A 17,945-nucleotide genomic window follows, 5' to 3' on the forward strand; every position below is an offset into this window, starting at 1 on the left:
CTCGGCCGCACAAAAGAAACGCATCTGGCCTCCAAGTCCCGCGTGGCTCGTGCCCACCTCAAGCCCCAGATGACTTGTTTTGCTCAGAATCAACTGCTGTCTGGGCCGCCTCGAAGTCCCCAGCCCCCCCCCCCCCCCCCCCCCCCCGCCTCCGGCGAGAACAGCCCAGGATGAGAGAATGTTCCCTGAGCAGGATCGCACGGAGCGGGCGGGGGCAGAGCCCGGGGCCCGTTCCGGCAGCTCCCAGCGGCGTCCCCGTCGAGGGGCCGCCGGCCCCTCCTTGCTCGGCCTCTTCTCCCGGGACCTGAGCCCGGCCCAGTGACAGCAGTCTGTGTTCTAATGGGCCCCCGGATGCTGCCTCCTAATTAGCTTGGACCCTGTCCTCCAAGGCTGCTTCTCTGGCCTCCCCCTCTGCACCGCAGTCAATTTTCCGGGATTGGGATAGAACTGATGGCTCCTAATCAGACGAAACGTTTCTGTTGGCTGCAGGCGTCTGGCGAGTGCAGCGGGAGACCCCAAGAGCCCCGCCAGGCCCCACAGCCTCTTCTGTAGGGCTCTCTCCCCTTGTTTTGTGCCAATCTGGCCAAATCAGCCAGGCCCGGGCCTTGGCAGCCAGGGGGTTGGCTTCTGCCCCCTTCAGGGCAGGTTTGCAGCCATCTGGGGCCTCTGCTGTGGCTTCCCAGAGCTGCAGGCACCTGGCCTTGCATGCAGGCCAGGTGCCTGAAGTTTCCCAGCCCTGGGTCGCCAGGCCAGGAAGCCGACCGCCTTTGAGGCTCTCTCTCATACAGAGGTAGCTGAGCTCAGCTCAGTGGGGCCTCCATGGGGGCAGGCACAGCCGATGCCCTCCCCACCCCTAAGAATGACCCCCTTCTGGAGTCCTCCTACTTCAGTGAAGTTTGTTGAAGGATTTTGCTGAACAATTGTTAACCGGCCCTGAGACCTCAGAGTCTCAAGCAAATAGAGGGCGGCTAGGGTGGGAGGGTGCAACCCTGACCTGTTCCTCTGGCCACAGCTGGACCCCAGGCTGCCCTCTGCCCGTCATCTGCTGACCAACTCCATCAGATAGAAGCAGCGCTGGGCAGGGCAGCAACCTGGTGGAGAAGCACTGCCTTACTCTCCAGGCCCTGTGCCCCACCCCAGGGCCCGGTGCATCCCCCCATCTCTTCCTGGGGATCTCTGCTTGGGACTGACTGTGCAGACTGTGAGGATCTGGGATGTTCTGCAAGCACTGCCTTCCAGCCCTCACCATGGCTCCTCATCAGAAGGAGACCCACAGCCTCAGGCTGAGTTGTTTGGTGAGGATTGCTGGGGTCGGGTGGGTGCAGGGTGGAAACAGGCCTGCCTCTCACTCCCTCAGCCTTAGCCCGAGGTCCCCAGCCCTGGGCCCTGCGAGAAAGCACAGCTCCTTAGGGCTGGCACACCTCACTCTGGGTGCCTGTGACCGCAGGGGCAGGATCTGGGTCTGAGGCCAGAGAGAGGATGTACCTCAGGGGTTTGAGTTGGGGAGGCTCAGCAACTCCTGCCCTTTTCTCCTAGAGGGGAGTTTCTCTAAGTTGAGACCCCATAGGATGAAAATAGTCTTGGGGGTGTGTGTGTGGGGGAGGGAGGATGGCAGGCGGGGGACCTGGGAAGGATGGATGCCCAGCATTTGCCCTCAGCCCCATCTTTTACCACATTTCTTGGTTGCACCTCCTGCAGCAGCAGGTAACTCTTTTCAAAAACAGCGTGTGACCCAGCCTGCCCGGGCACCGGCGAGGACTCGGGAGCATGCGCACATCTAGCATATACCACATAGGAGTGCTGCACACACAGACGCACACGTACTCACTACACCCACCCGTGGGGTGCCGCATATAGTCACATGGGTGCACCCACAGTCAGGCCTCTGGGTCCCAGAACACTGCTCAGCACCAAATTGGGCTGGGAGGGGACAGGAGGTGTGTTCTAAGGCTGCCAGTTGTCAGGCCAAGGTGGAAGCACAGTGCCCTCCTGGGTGGTGACATGGAATAGATGGCGGACTGATAGGCGTCCAGAGGCTGAGGTCCCTAGCCTTCCACTGTCCACGGGGCGCCAAGAGTCACATCTTCCACGGACAGAGACCATTCTGTGACTCTGCAGCTCTAGGTGGTCTGTCTAAGGGGTTCGCCTCCCTCACCGTTGATGCACTGAATGCAGTTATTGAGCACCTGCTGTGTGCTCCTCTGACCCCAAGCCTCTGGCAGTGTTCTAGGCAGTCATAGTAGTCCCTCTATTTGGAAATCTTGATGCGGATGAAGCTCCATGTCCCCAGGGGCTCGGAGCCCTAAAGAGGGGCTGAAACAAGTAGGGACTGTCCAAGGGAATCTGTTCTGATGCCACCCCTGCCCCCCCCCCCCCCCCCCCCCCGCCACGGGCAGTGCTGAATGAGCAGGAGGTAAGGAAGGGGTGATTGATCGTGGAGGGGTGACAGGACACCCTGGCCTGCGGGTGTTGGCTGGAGAAGGAACATGGGCACTTTCTCTTCTTCCCCAGCCTCACCCTCTGCCGGGCCCAGTCCCAGGCAGGGAAGGGGCTTCGAGCACACTCCCAGCCACACATCACACACACAGGACAGGACGCAGCTCTCTTTCAGGAGTAAAAGCAGGGGTTCAGTGTTCTCCCTGCTTTGCCGTCTGACCTTGGGCAAGGCTTGGCCTGCACTGTGCCCCAGTTTCCATGTCTGACGTGGGACTCAGCGATTCCTACCTGCTGCTTCAGCTTCCATCTTACTTGGCAGATGGGGACGGGGGAGAGGAGGGAAGGGGGCTTATGGGAGCTGGAACCATGCGCCCTATTCCCCACCCCTCCAGGGCCACGCAGAGCCTAGCAATGCTTCTAGACTTTCAGGAAATTTGGAGGCTTAGAGTCCCTGGCTCGGGTTGAGCGGGAGGAGCCTAGCTGTTGTAGGGTTTGAAGTAGTCACCATAGGGACCTTTCCTGAGGCTGGGCTCGCTCAAAACAGATTTTGTGCCCAAGAATGGTTTCTAGCAATTTTGTTTGGGGAAGAGTGGGTTGGAGGGCCCTCATGGAGGCATCCTTCCACACACTGATGGGGGGGCTACCCTGCCTAATCCTTTGCCACTAGAATCAAGGGATTTTAGTAAAGGGAAGGAATGTGCCGTTGGCTTGCCCTCGAGGCCATCCATGACTCTCTGGGACATTCCAACCCTAAGCCTCTTAGGCCGTGGAGAAGTTCAAACTAGAACAACCCAGGTTTTGAGGAGTGCATCTGGGACCCACCTCTCCTTCTGTCTGCTCTACCCACCCCCCCAATAAAAAGCTCTTTGTTTCTTGGAATACAAGCAAATGACTGGGTGAAGGGGAGAAAGGGGTGCTCAGGTAGGGGGCTGGGAACCTTCTCACTGGATTCTCTAGGCTTCCAAGGGACCCTAGCCTGAGCCTCCTTGTTATCTGGGCTTCCCCAGCTTGTCCTGGTGCGGAGACTTGGGATGTACTCAGGCAGGGAATGGCCGAGTGGGAGTGCCTATGGGAGCATGGAACTCGGGACTCTGGCAGAAGCTGGCAGGGCTGGCCTCATGGCTCCCCCCCCGAGTCCACTCCCTGGTCGTTCTCTGGTTCCGTAGAATGGGCTGAGCTGAGGGGCAGAGAAGGCTGGGCAAGTGGCAGGGGCTGGTCGCACAACTGGGGAGCAGAGGGCCAGCTTATGCGTCACCACAGCCTCCCCTTCCCAGGAGCTGCTTTCTTGAGCGAAGGGCACAGCCCAGAGTCCTGGCAGCCTGGTCTCCATGCCCCCGTCCACCTATTTTCCTTTCTGAACAGAGATGAAGAGTTCCAAGCAGTATGAGCAAAGGGGAGGGAGCCGGCCAGTCCCCCTCCCGTGCCGCCTCTGCAGCCTGTAGCTTTAGGCCACTACACCTAGAACCTGTGTCTTTGGCCAAGTGGACAGCAACCTGGGATTTCCTTCCTCTGGCCCCTGATGGCTCCAGAGGCCACTGGGATGCCAAAAGAGTACCCAAGCCTTAGATTCTCAGAAAAGTGGGCTCAAATATTTTTAGATTCAGGGAATTACTAAATCAGAACACCTTGGAACCAGGATTCCAGCCTGGGGTTCCCATTTTCTGCATTCTGGCCTCGGGGCCCTCGCTTGACCACCTCTGGTGGCTCAGATTTAGGAGGCTGGTCAATTTCAGAATTTCCAAGACCCGGTTTCTAGAGAAGCGGGCTGTGTGCTCGGGACCCTGCGTCAACAACCAAACCCCGGAGAAGCCGCGGGAATGTCTTTATTGGAGTTTGCGAAGAGCATTTCTGGTTTCTGTCTGGGTAAGGAAAAGCCGACCCTTGCGGGCGAGGGCCAGGCCGCCGTGGGCTGGGGGCGCCTCGGAGCATGGCGGCGGGGGCGTCGGGGTCCTCGGCGAAGAGAGCCGGGGCTCCCGGCCGATGTCTGTCGCTTTTCTGCTGCATAACTGCCCGAAGGAACCAACGAACCAACGAATTGAAGCGGTATTGTTTAGAAAAAATACCCTCTTGACGCGAAGCTGCGGCTCAAGTCCCTGGGCGTGCAGAGGGGGCCAGCGGTTTCGCTCGTGCTGGGGCCCCCATTCCGCGGCGCATCGGAAGCGGCGGGGCGACCCTCTAGCCTGCCCTTTCTCCCTAGAGGTCCCAGAGGCCTGCGCCTCGTCGAGGGGCTGCGAAGGGCGTCCAGGGCTGTGCCCTTCGCAGGGCTGGGGCCCGCGCCCCCCGAGGCTGCTGCCCTCTTGGGGTGCCCGGAGCCGAAGCATGGGGTGGGACCACCGAGTAGGCGAGGCAGCGCTCCGCGGACGGCAGCTGGGACCGTGAGCTGGGCTCAGGAAACGAGTCCTCGCGCTGCCTCGATGGCGCCTGGCCTTCCGCGCGGTGCGCTCAGTCCCGCGCCACCGGCTGGACCCCACAAACGCCCTGGAAGCAAACAGTGCGGAATCCGCCACCGCCTCCCTGCGCCCCAACACCCGCGGCGACCCAGCGCCCCTAGCCCAACGACCTCTTACCCCCCGTGGGTTGCGCTGCGTGTACGGCATGGTCGGCTCCGGGCTCGCTCGCCACGGACCTCCGGCTGAGGTTTCGACTTCGGCTGGGGCCCGCGGATCCAGCTGCGTCTCCGGCTGTGCGCGCAGCTCCGGTCCCCCGCTGGGTTCGCTACATCGCGCCGCGCAAGGTCGGGCCTGCTCCCGCCTCCGCCGCCGCCGCCGCCGCCCCGTCGCCCGCGGGGAAGGCGGGGGACACGGGCCGGGGAGGCGGGAAGGGGGGAGGGGAAGCGAGGCGCTCGCCTGGACCCGCGGGAGGGCGGACGCGCAGGTCCTGCCGGCTAGGGTCTGGGCCCCCTCTCCGGGCGCAGCAGAGGTCGGCGCGGGTCGACGCCGGGGTCCGAGGCCGGGGAACGCGCCCCGGGACTGCGCGGGGCGAAAGGGGGGGCCGGGCCGCATGCAGGCGAAGCAGCCGCGAGTCCCGGCCCTGGCCTCGGCGCACTTTTCCGCACTGGCTCAGTTTCCCACCTGGCACAAGAGGGGCCCAGGCCGACCCTCGGTTTGGAGGGGTCTGGTCGGAGTTTCCCCAGGTCCTGCCTGGCGCCGGTCAAGCCCGGGTTTTAAGATTCGACCTTTCCCCCTTTCCGCTTAGCCTGCGGGAGGAAGCTGGTCTTGCATTTTGGCAGGGGGTGCCCGCGGTGCAGGCAGCCAAGGAGGTTTGAGGTCTGACCCCAGAATTTCTCTGTGTGTGTTGGAGAGTGGGGGTGGGGGGTGTTACTGGGGAGGGGCAAACGCCCGACCCCTGCCCTGCTTGGAGGATACCCCCCCTCCCTAATTCTCCCTCCTCCGGGGCTGGGTCTGATCTGCAGAGAGATCAGCGCTGTGGAGCACAGATGCTTCTGTGGCCACTCGCTCAGTCCCTCGCCTGCACACCCTCCAGCGGTAGCCCTGCTTGGCCCTTGCATAAGGGAGGGACTCTAACCATGTGGCCCTGTTGGCCTCTCCCTGGGAGATGGGCAGGACTAATGGGACCTGGGTTCCACCCGTGTTGCCCACGGCCAGATAACTCCTCAGGAAGCCTTGTGGGGGGAAAGCAGTTGGCCGACCCAGGCTCCTGCTTTCCCCAAGCCCCCAGTCTGAGCCTGCTGCTGCTGGGGCCTCTGCGATGGGCCGGGGGTCGGGGGAGTCAGTACGTCAGGGGACCACCCTGGGGGACAGAGGCAGCTGAGCTGCCCTCCGACGGCCACGGGTCTCCAGGGCTGCCGCTTTGGCTCAAGGTGCCGGGAGATGGCAGTGCGGCGGCTGGGCATCAATGTTTTCATGAGGTGCCGTCACCAGCGGCGCCTCCCTGCCTGGTTCTAGCCGACAGCTGCCGCGGGAGAGGCCACGGCCCTGCGCCCCGCTCTGACGCTCTGCTCGCCCCGCGTCTCCAGGGCCACCTGGCGCCGGAACGCAGAGATGGGAACCCCTTGCCAACTCGCAAAGCCTACCCGACCCAAGCTCGCAGATTCCACACGTTGAGGCCCCGAGAAGTGGCCCCTGCCCCCTGTCTTGCTGTCTGGGGGCTCCAAGCCTCCCCTCCATTGTCAACAAGCAGGAATGCCTCTCTGGTGGGTGCGTGTGGCTGGGGTGCACACAGGATCAGAGAGGTTACGAGCCAAGTCCCCTAGCCCGCAGGATTTCAGACCCGGACCTGGAGGTGGCCTTGCAGATATGCAGTCTTCCCGCTTGGACCCTGCACTTTGGGAAGTCTAGCTTCTGCTTCTCCACTGCTATGATATTGGCTGTTTTGTGTGTGAAACTGGTCTGCTGGCCGATCTAGCCCCACGGGCCTGCTAAGCTGAGACACTTCCGACCTGGGGGCAGCCTTCCCAGAGACCCAAGGCGGCAGTACGGCCTTGGGCATAAATGCAACCGCTGGGCCCTTACTCTGCATGGAGGGGTGGTGACGCCCATCTAGCTGCATGGCTTCCATTCCAGCATCTGCATCAGGAAATCGGGCCTTCCTACCCCCGCACACCAGCAAGTTTCCGGGTTTTGTGCCCAGGCAACCCGCAGGGCGTGTGTGTGTTGTGTGTGATTGTCCTTGTGCCAGAAAGCTGCCTCTGAGACCCGAGGGCCCGGGAAGGAGTCTTGTCTGCATCTTTTACTAGCCACGTGGACTTGGGCAAATCACATAACCTCCTGTAGCTTCAGTGTTCCTACCTGTGAAATGGGAATAAAAAGAGTTCTCATTTCATTGAGAAATCTGTGAGATGAGGGAGAAGGGTGTGGCCCTGTGGGGAGATGGGCATCGGGGTCGAATGTTAATGGTGTGAAACCTGCCAGGTTGCTTTTCTCTTTAACATCGTTTGCTCTCACTTTTGTTTCCTTCTTTGTGCTCTTGTTGTTTGAGTCAGGCGGGAGCAAGTCCCTTCTCCGATTTAGTAGACCTGCTGCTCCGCCCTGCTTAGCTTCTAGGAAGTTTCAGACCAGGGAAACTAGACAGGTGGGTGGGGGTGGGATCAGGGCCCGAAGGCCGGGAAGTTCTTGGTGGGAACTGGGGTGGGTCAAAACACATTTTTTTATGCTCTTATTTCACTTCTTCCAAAAAGAAACTTTTCCCAATTTCCCTTTAGGTTTTTGACATCTTGGGGCACATACATTTCCTCTTTGGAGGCAGAGGGATCAGCATTAGAGAGAGGAAGGTTGGAGCTGGATCGACCAGGAACAGAAGTAACCCAGTCCTTGTACCTGAGTATCTACGTTTGCGCAGAGCTTCCAGGTACCTAATCAAAAAAGTCAGCAGAACTGCTGATGCATTTGCTTTGTTTTTTCCTTCCAAACTGATGTACTCCCTCTCATCAGAAGTTTTTCTCCCTAGTACAAAACTCTGAGATGAATTTGTCACATGGGTTCATATTAAACCGTAATGGGCAAATGTGTTCTGCCACATTTATGCAGAAAGGCATATAAATTTTCCCATAGTTTCTTATCTCAATATCCAGTAAAAGTAGGGGAGAGTGTCCTTTCTCTTCACCGCGCTTATTGCAGTCGTATTGATATCCATATCTGTGTAATGACTGATAAAAATCTGTTGCCCCTACTACTTGTAAGGTCCCTAAAAGCAGGGCTGAGTCTCTCTTGCCATCCACAGGACCCTCCCAAGGGTGGGCAAAGGGATTTGGGTTGTGCTGATTGGCTGGGCGCAGCTCACATGCCCAAAGCTGAACCAATCACTTTGTGAGGTAAGAGAGGCTCAGGGTTGTGGTTGGCTAGGCTAGGGTCACAGGATCCACCCCAGAAGGGTGGGAGGGAGAGCTCCACCATCTTACCGAATACTCACCACACTACCCCAAGAATACTGGCTGCTGTCCTGGAGTAAGTTCTCTGAGCTCCTTGTGGCATGGAATGGAGTTGGTTTTCAAAGAAGTCCCTTGCCCTGTGAAGCTTTTCAGAGCGCTGCTGATCATGTTTTTAGGGAGTCACTGCAATGTGATGGGGAGGCATTGGCTCTGTTGGGACAGTCTGAAGTCCATCAGGATTGTTCCTGCGTGTATCTATAGAAAGAGCTGGAGGGCTACCAGAAACTCTGAGGGGGTGAGGCTCAGTGTCTCTTGACTCATATCTGGGGATGGATCTGCAGAGCAAGGGAGGGATCTCTTTGCGCTCTTTCTCATCTGTGAGGAGGGAATTAGAGGCTCTAAAGGTAGAGAGGAGCCCCTATGATCAGGTAAGACATTAATTGATTTGAGCATCATTGTATTGCACTCTGAGCTTCCCGGCAGCCAAGGCAAAAATAGGAACCATTTGGACATCTTAAGTATTTTCTTTCGTTGCAAACCTATCAGCATCTCCATGGAATAGTGGAAAAAGCCCTGATCTTGGGACCTTCCTGGACTGGACTCTATCAGGTCAGCAAGTTTAGAGAGCACGTATCCTGTGCCTGTGATTGCAGAGGTACAAGGATGGGTGGTTCCTGCTTATTTGGATTGGAGGCAGATACACCAACCCGTAACGATGTTTGGAGCACAATGCTGGAGAGGAAATCTGTAGCCTCTGTTGAAGGGCCTTGAGTGCCATACAGATCTTGAGTTTGCTTGGAACAGTTTTTCCACACCCCGTTCCTCACTGGGAACAGCACTGGGACAGGTGGGAAGGCAGAGAAGGGGGGGAAGAGGAAGCTGGAGAATTAAGTGGGGACCAGATACCACAGGCTTCCTAATCCTTGTTAGGAGTGTGGGGTGCTATCTGAAAGGCGAAGAGGAGCAGAGGGGAGGTTTAAGCAGTGGGAGATCTGGTCACATTTCTCTTCTACAAAGATCACTGTGCCCGGAGAGTGGAGGATAGGTTTGAGATGGGATAAGAGCAGATTATTGTGACATCATTACTCTGCCTCGCTGTCCATCCTTTCCCGTGTCCGTTGGTCCGTCCATCCTCCATGGGCCCGGGAGGCCACAGTTGGGCCCGAGAATCGTGAAGGTGCGAAGTTGGGACTCCTGCCTGCCGGGAGCTGTCCCTTGGAGCCCTCAGCTCACCCTCTGTGGGCCTGGGCTGTTTGTTGCATCCTCCGGGGCTTTGTGGCCGGGGCCTCAGCAGCCCTCCAGATGGCAGCTTGCTGCATGGGCAGACAGGGTGCCCAGGGCCCGGAGGGGCACAGCCACCGCTGCAGACAGACAATCTGGGGAGCCAGCTCAGAAAACAGCCCTGTCGGAAGCTTTTAAAATAATTACCCTTGCTTGCGTTCGCTGACTGGCTGATGGCGGCCTATTAGCCCTGAGTTGGAAATTCTGAATTGTTTCATGACAATTGAAAATATGATCGGAGGCCAGGAGGGAGCTGCTCATTAAATATTGATGTTTCTCAGTGTGGTGGGGCTGCTCCCCTCGGCCAGGGAACCTTGGGTTGCTGCCCCCGGGACTCCTCAGGCTGACTGTCCTGCGCTCGGGAGACAGGAGTGTGTTTTTGTGCCAAGTGTGTGAGGGTGGTTTGGGGACCTGTACCGCTAATGCCTCACCCCACGCTGTACCCCCCAGCACTCATTTCACTATCGAGGCCAAGCAGGATAGAACTTGAGATGTTCTTGTGTGTTCACGTCTGGCCTAGATTTTCCTTTGTACTCGAGGCTCATCTAGAGTCAGACTGGATGGGAATCCCAGATCTGCCCCTTCACATCGTCGGCCTCACTTTCTCAGCCTTTCCATGGGGGTTACTAAGAGTTCCTGCCTTGCTGGGCTATGAGGTCTAGGGAGGCCCTTGGGTGCAGGGCCTGGCCTCATCTGCAGGCTCCCGAGCTCATCAGGAGCAGCCCTCGGTACGCGCTGGGGTCGGGTCAGGGCCAGCTAGAGGAGTCCATCCTGGATCCCCAGGGCTTTCACGGCCCTTCTCCTCAGCACAGTGCTTTGAAGTACTTTGTGTTTTCCCTCTCTGTAAGTTCTAAATCCATAGTGCTGGGAGGTATGTGCTGGCCTGGCAGGCAGCTCTGCTGGACGAGGTGCCCTGGGATCTTGGTGAGGGACCCTACGTGCCCAGCCCAGGCCTTTGCTCCTTGAGGTGCGGCTCTGCCATGGCAGAGGAGGCTGGTGGGTAATGGCTGCCTGGCCGCCTGCCCTTGAACCTGCCCAGGACATCAGGACAAGGGCCACTGCCTTTTTGAGTCCTTAATCTGCCAGGCATGGAACATGGTTCACTTTTCTCATCCCAAGGGGTGGTATTTACCCATTTCATAGATGAGGACAATGGAGGCCATGGTTCTTTCCTTCCTTCCACAGACAATACTTAAGCCCCTGTTCTATGTGCTGGCACTGAGTGACACAGGGGTAACAGACAGCCCCAGTGCAAGCTTTCATGAGGGATTGGATCTAAGATGAATCTGTCTTTAGAAGTGGTGCAGGTTAGGAGCCGTGGGAGACAGAACGGGGGGCAGCAAACTTAACCCAGGGTCGCAGAAGACTTTCTGGAGGAAGAGACCTTCCCACTAAGCGGTGGGGGTAGCAGGAGTTTGCCCGGGGGCGGGGGGGGGGCAGAGTAATGACAAAGCTAGTGAAGGGCAGGTGCAGCCTGGATGTTCTTATCCATCTGACGATGGGCACAACCCTTAAATCCCACCCTGCCCCTGCCGTGGCAGGGGGGGTAGCCTAGAGAGGCAGCGAGAAGGGGCCCCCACAGCCTCCATGGTGCTCGGTTCCTTGCCTGTGGGCTTCTCTGGGTTTCACTTTTCTTTCTTCCTTTTCTTTCTTTCTTTCTTTTTATTTCTTTCTTTCTTTCTTTCTTTATTTCTTTCTTTCTTTCTTTCTTTCTTTCTTTCTTTCTTTCTTTCTTCTTTCTTTCTTTTCTTCTTTCCTTTCTTTCTTTTTTTCTTTCTTTTTTCCTTTCTTTCTCTTCTTTCTTTCTTTCTCTTCTTTCTCTTTCTTTCTTTCTTCTTTCTTTCTCTTTCTTTCTTTCTTTCCTCTTTCTTTCTTTCTTCTTCTTTCTTTCTTTCTTTCTTTCTTTCTTCCTTCCTTCCTTCCTTCCTTCCTTTCTTTCTTTCTTTCCTCTCTCTCTTTCATTCTTTTCTCTTCTTTCATTCCTTTCTCTTTCTTTCTTTCTTTCTTTCTTTCTTTCTTTCTTTCCTTTCTTTCTTTCTTTCCTTTCTTTCTTCCTTCCCTTCCTTCCTTCCTTCCTTCCTTCACTTCCTTCCTTCCCTTCCTTCCTTCCTTTCTTTCTTTCTCTTTCTTTCTTTCTTTCTTTCTTTCTTTCTTTCTTTCTTTCTTTCTCTTCTCTTCTTTCTTTCTTCCTTCCTTCCTTCCTTCCTTCCTTCCTTCCTTCCTTCCTTTCTTCCTTTCTTCCCTTCCTTTCTTTCTTTCTTTCTTTCTTTCTTTCTTTCTTTCTTTCTTTTTCTTTCTTTTTCTTCTTTCTTTCTTTCTTCCTTTCTTTCTTTCTGGGAGGGAGAGAGGGAAAGAGAGGTGGGGGAGGGGCAGAGGGAGACAGAGACTCTTAAGCAGACTCTGCGCCCTGCACTAGCCCAACGCTGGACTCAACCTCCCAACCCTGAGATCATGACCTGAGCCAAAATCAAGAGTCAGATGCTTAACCAACGGAACCACTCAGGCGCCCCTAGGCTTTATTTTCTTCATCTGAGAAACAGGAGGTTGGATTAGTTTTAGCAGCAGGGCACGATTTCCAAATGCAGCTTTACCAGGACTCCTAGATAGATGACTATAGCTCTGCTCTGGTTGAGGGTGGGTATACATGAGGGCTCGTGTGCCCTCCCCTCGTCTCCCCATCTGGCTCTGCAGGCACCCCAGTGAGCCCCAGGGCTCCCCGGACCACAGTTTGCAAGCGTCAGGGTAAGGAGCTTCCCCTGGGCTGTCCGGTCCTAGTCTCCTGGACTTGGAGTGGCCAAGAAGCTCCCTCTTCAATCCTGCTGGCGGGACCCCCATGGGCCTGGTGTTCCTCGCTTCTTTATAGTTTCCTGATAATCATTTGTGATTCAAGTCAGCAAGCGTCTGTTGAATACCAACTGGATGTGTGCACAGGGGCTAATGCTTCTGAGCACCGGCTGTATGCCGGGTCCGTACAGGGCTCTTCATATCGGGTCATTTTCTCCTCATAGCCGGCTGTCAGCTTGTTTTACAGCTCAGGGAGAGGAGAGCTGGGAGAGGCTCAGTGACTTGCTCAAGATCACGAATCACAGTGACCTTAACACAGGCTCCTGTGGATTAAGCACCTGGTGTTTGCCAGGCCTTTGCCAATACTTTCCTGTGCATTAGCAACTTCGTCTCTCAGAGCCAATCTGTAAAGCAGGCGTTGTTTCCATCTCCAGGGATCAAACAAGTGCAAGCCCAGAGAGGGGAAGGAGATCTGCCTGCGCTTCTGGACTCTGCCCGCCCAGCCTCTCACTCTCTCCCGCCCTGTACCTTCTGGTGGGTGAGCTCTCTCCCGTTTCTGTTCTTGCTGTGCATCCGGGGAAACTGAGGCCCAGAGACTCACTTCCCTCGGAACATCTCTGCCCTCGGGGGCCTCCATCTGGCACAGGCCTCCAGGTGTCTGTTCCCTGGCAGTGACTATGATTCCAAGTCTGGCTTCTCCGCAGAGTACCTGCCCATCTGGGGGCCGTCTGCCCATCTGGTAGTATCGGTCAGGGCACACCGACCTTGGTTGGCTGGGCGCCGCCCTCCTGAGTTCGGGACACAAAGAGGGACAGCTGGGAGGTGAGCCAGTGGCGGCTGTTCCTGCCTCCCCATCCCTGTCCTTCTTTTGGGTTCTAGCTCACACTCAGCACCCCAACCACAAAGCTTGAGTCCATGCAAGCTGCCCTCCCTCCCGTCTCCACATACCTCAAACTCGCTGCCACTTAGGTGTGACTACCCCAGGGACAAGGCGTGCTTGTGATTTTCGCCCTGGGGCGACTGCCTGGTACTGAGGATTGGGTGGTATTTCATGTAGAGTGGAGGGAGGCTGGACTCCTGGTGGATGGAGAGACGTCCACACTGCTGTACCTGCAGGTGGGGCCCCGAAGGACGGGGCTCCCTCTGAGCCTTAGGGGCAAAGCTTGTCTGTGCACAGAGCCCAGATCGCTGCTGAGTAGACAAACACACAGTGAAGGGACGAGTCTTGACAAATGTTTGCCAAGTCCCCGGCTGACTTGGGAGTCAGGAGTGAGCTTGTTTGGCAGAACAAAGGGGAAGGCAGCCTTCAGAGGGCCATAAATAGTGAGGAAGGAGGAGCGGCCGGGCCTGAAGGCTCCATGGGACCTTGTCCCAGGCTGGTGTCTTCTCCTGAAGGATGCCCCCATCCTCTCCCTGAGTTCTGGACCGGCTGGCTGCGGCCCGGAACGCGCTGGTGGCAGCCTTCCGGCCCCCCTTGAGCTGCATCTCCCTGGGAACCCTTGGGAGCTGGCTCACCTGCTGGGAGGTCAGTGTGACCTGCACATCCCCAGGTCTCCCTCCTCTAGGAACCAGGAAGCTTGGCTAGAGTCACCAGTGCCGACACTTCCAAGGCAGAGCCGGTCTGGCACTGGCTTGTGACACCTGGATGTACCCAGGCTGAAGGGGCCCAATCCCCTCACTACTCTGAAAGGGCACAAGGTGACCTTCCTCTCTCTGCCCACAGTCCAGGCAGATATGGCCACCCATTTTTTGCAAGGAGCAGGGCAGAACAGAAGAGGTGGAGGGTGGAGGGTTCAAGATATCCTCCTTGGGCCTCAGTATCCTCAGCTTGCTGTGAGATCCTTCTGCTTGGCTAGTCCCTCGTCCCCGGTTTACCATGGGCATCAGGTGCAGGTCAGCCAGGCCTGGGGAGAGGAAGAGGCAAGATTTCCTCTGGAGCAGATCGGGAGGCTGTGTAGGAGGTGAACACCCGGGAAGTGCGGAATGTGAGGGAGTGCCCGGGAATCTGTAAGTTTGGTTTCGTTCAGCGTGACCAGGGGCAGAGGATGATGGGGTAGGACGACAGCTGGGCCAGGACAAAGCATCCCCGGGGGGAGTGGGGGGCCGCGGGGGGTAACTGAGCCTGGGAGGCGGTCGGAGAAGGGCTGTGCTCTAGGAAGGTGACAAGAGGGTAAGGGACAGGTGAGGCAGGCCTGAATGAGAGCCCAGAGGGGGGCTGCAGAGGGCTCCTGGCTTTTCCCCCTGGGCTGGGGAAGGAGGTCCTGAAATGGGTGGGGGTGGGGACAGGGGAAGCCCAATCCCTGCCTTCACTCTTATGATTTGGCCTATTTTGCAGGGCCAGGGTCCTTTCTTTCTGAGTAGAGGTGGGCCTGGAGCCCTGGGCCCCACATCAGGGAGCTGGCTGGAACTTCCAGTGCCTCACTGCCACTTCCCACGCGTGCCATTGATCTTCCCCTTCCGCTGTAGCCAGCATTCTCCAAGGAGCCTGCTCCAGGGGTTCCTAGGAAGAGGTGGGGTGGCCAGGAGGCCTGGGAGATAAAGCCTAGGTGCTATCCCCTCCTGGGGCCCTAGCACAGGTCTGCCCGGAGGTCCTGGCCAAGCTTCCCTGGCTGAGCACCTCCCTTTGGGGGTGGGGCTGGGACCTCAGGGCTTAAGAGAGGCAGAGGGACTCATCCAAGGTCAGCAACTGGGTGGGAACCCCACTCGTCTGGGAGTCCATCTGTGGCACTGGTGAGGCCATGGCAAAGCCCCCTTCAGCCTTCAGGAGGGGCAAGGAGGGACTCCGGGCAGTCGCTGGTTTGCAAGGTGTGGATGGGGGAAGGGGCGTGGGCTGCCTGGAAGGCTAGTGGCTCACCCTGTCGGGGGGGATAGAGAAATGCAGGGCTCTGGCTTTTGTGGGGCTGGGTCCTGGGTTCCTACTGACTGCTCACCCCTCTCTGGTGGGCCGGGGTGGGGCTGGGGGGCAGGAAGGTGGGAAGAGGGAAGCGAGGTGTCCACTTCTTTGCTCAGGCGGGGACATTTGACCAGTGCTGGTAATGCTAGATTTCTTGAGTTCAGTCTTTATTCCTCAGCCTGATCTGATTTTGGGGGGGGGTAGTTTTATCGTATATACTTAAAAAAAAAAGGCCATCTCACAGATCAGGTTGATGAATGGTTCAGTATCTTGATTTTGGAGGTGATCTCATGAGTCTACACACGTGATGCGATGACAAGGTGCTACACACCCTTGATACAGCCACGCCGGCTTCCTGGGGCTGGTGTTGTACTACAGGAATGTGAGATGTGGTCCGTGGGGGGCTTGGCGGGGAAGGGTCCACAGGCCTGTTTGTACTATCGCGGCAACTTCCTGTGAATCTATATTATTTTAAAATAAAATGTTGAAAGAGCCAGTTTGGGGTTCTGCTTGAGGGGTCGAGGGCATGTCCCCACAGAGCACAGTAGGAGCTGTTGGGGGGACCCTTGGAAAGGGAGAAGGGGGGCGGGCCCAGGAGACAGAAGGGGAGATGGAGAATCATTGGTGCAAGGAGCTAGGAGCAAGGCCTCAATCGGGCTGAGCCCATCCAGGGCTGTGGCTGGGGGCGGGACTCACAGAGCTCGAGTGACCATAAGCACCACCTGACAGGAGTGTGGGGCAGCTGGGCTGAGCGGGGCTCAGGGAGGAGCAGGGAGGAGAAGATGTGTAGTCGTACCTCCAGAGGTACCTCAAGAGTGCGGGCCCTGGGTGTCACCCAGCAGAGGAGAGGCACACGTGGGGGTGTCTGCACCTCTAGGTGCCCGGGTTGCCCAGCGGCAGGGGTCTGCATCCAGGCCTGAGGAGGCAGGTGTCAGAGCCCACTGTGGCCCCTGGGGGCTCTGGAGCTGCCAGGGCCCAATTCTGGGCACCTGGCTCTGGCCTCCCGGTTGCCCTCGAGAAGCAGGTCCTGCTGGAGGAAGTGCAGGAGGTGGATGCAATTATCTGGCCACGTGGATTTACTGAAGGGCAGGCTCTCACGTCTCCCACAGTTGACACTCCAAGCCGCTGAAAGGAGCCAGATTCCAGGCCATTCCTCCTGCTGCAGCCGCTTTGTCAGATCTCCCAGATGCTCCCCTACCTGCTGTCTTCTACTGTGATCCAAGAGAAGTTCCCCAAAAGATGCCACCTTGCCCCCCACCCTTTACCTGCCCCGGACCCTGCTGCATTCAGCGTGTTCGGCATCAGGCCGGGCTGCCCAGCCTGCAAGAGAGGCTCTTGCTAACTGGATGCTGGTCTGCCATTTGCTCTCCACCCCTGCTGCCCGAGTCCAGCTATCTCTGCCTCCCCTTCATGGGGCTCAGTGGCTTCCCAGGACCAGCCATTAACTGACGGCAGGCGGTGGCTCCCTTTTCCTCTTTCTCTGGGCAAACTCCTACTCACTCTTTTGGTCCTAGCCTGGAGACTCCTCTTCTGAGTAGCTTCTCCGGCCCCCCTCCCCTGGCCATGCTTGTATCTACAAACCTGCTCCCTTTGCATAATCCCTGAGTTTTACTCTCAGCATATCCTGTATTTGTAGGTTTATTTTTGGCTTCAGACTCTGGGCTCCCTGGGGGTCAGGAGTATGCTTTTCTCTATTTCTGGAACACTGTCCCTTACCCCCAAGCACAGTGGCCCATGGCAGGAGCTCAGTAAGGTAATGCCTCCCATGTGGGGTGGGGAACAGGGCCACCATCATTCAGGCAAGGCTGGTCACCCAATATGAAGACTGCTCCCCCAAATCTGTTGAGCTCCTTCAGTGGGTCCCCTCGTGCAAGGTTAGGGACTGCTCGCATGGGCCACTTTACAGATGAGAAAATCAAGGCCCAGAGGGAGTTCCTGCCCCAGACAGCAAGGGGAGGAGGTGGGATTCAGATCTAGGTGGCTTGCTGGGAGAGCTCCCTGTCCCATGTTTTTCATAATCCTGGAAAGTTCAGGAGGGTGAGGATGGCAGAGTCCCAGCCCCAGACTTGCTGTGACCATTGGGAGGCTGTCATGCCCCAGGCCCAGCAGGCAGCCCCAGGTTTTGCCGGGGGAGGAGCCTGGAGACTCCCTGACTTCAGCGGGGTTTTGGGACAAGGGATCCAGAGTGTCCTGATGGGGGCTGCTTGCTGGTCTCAGGAGAACCTCAGTCCCAATCCCCCCCCCCCCCCCACCAGCCCCAGTTTCAGGTGCCTGCAGCCCAGTCCGGACTGCCAGGAGGGCCTGGCTCTGCAAATTTACTGCCGTGCTTGGGAATTCCTGTCCACCCCAGATCAGGGTGTCTGGGGCACAGCCGCCCGGACTGGGAGGAAAGCTGGGGTTATCTTGATCTGCAGATGAGGCGATATCTGGTTGTGGAGTTGCTGGGGAAGGCTCTTTGCCTTGGATCTTGCTCACTCTCTCCTTCCGGCTCCTGATAAAGAGCCGCAAACATAGGGCTGTAAAGGTGGCCATAAAAACAGAGAAGAAATGCTGGCACAGCGGGCTTATCAAAGCGCATCTCGGACCCCAGCCAGCTCTCCTACTTCAAGTTTATTTCTCCTCCTCTGCTTTCTCTCAGAAGGTGTCTCGTAAACAGCTAAGAGGGTCATTTATAAATGTCTTCTGCCTTCTCCCCTCGGCACAGGGGCTATGGTTTCTGTTCCT

The sequence above is a fragment of the Zalophus californianus genome, chromosome 5 (assembly GCF_009762305.2).
Source record: "Zalophus californianus isolate mZalCal1 chromosome 5, mZalCal1.pri.v2, whole genome shotgun sequence".
NCBI lineage: Eukaryota > Metazoa > Chordata > Mammalia > Carnivora > Otariidae > Zalophus > Zalophus californianus.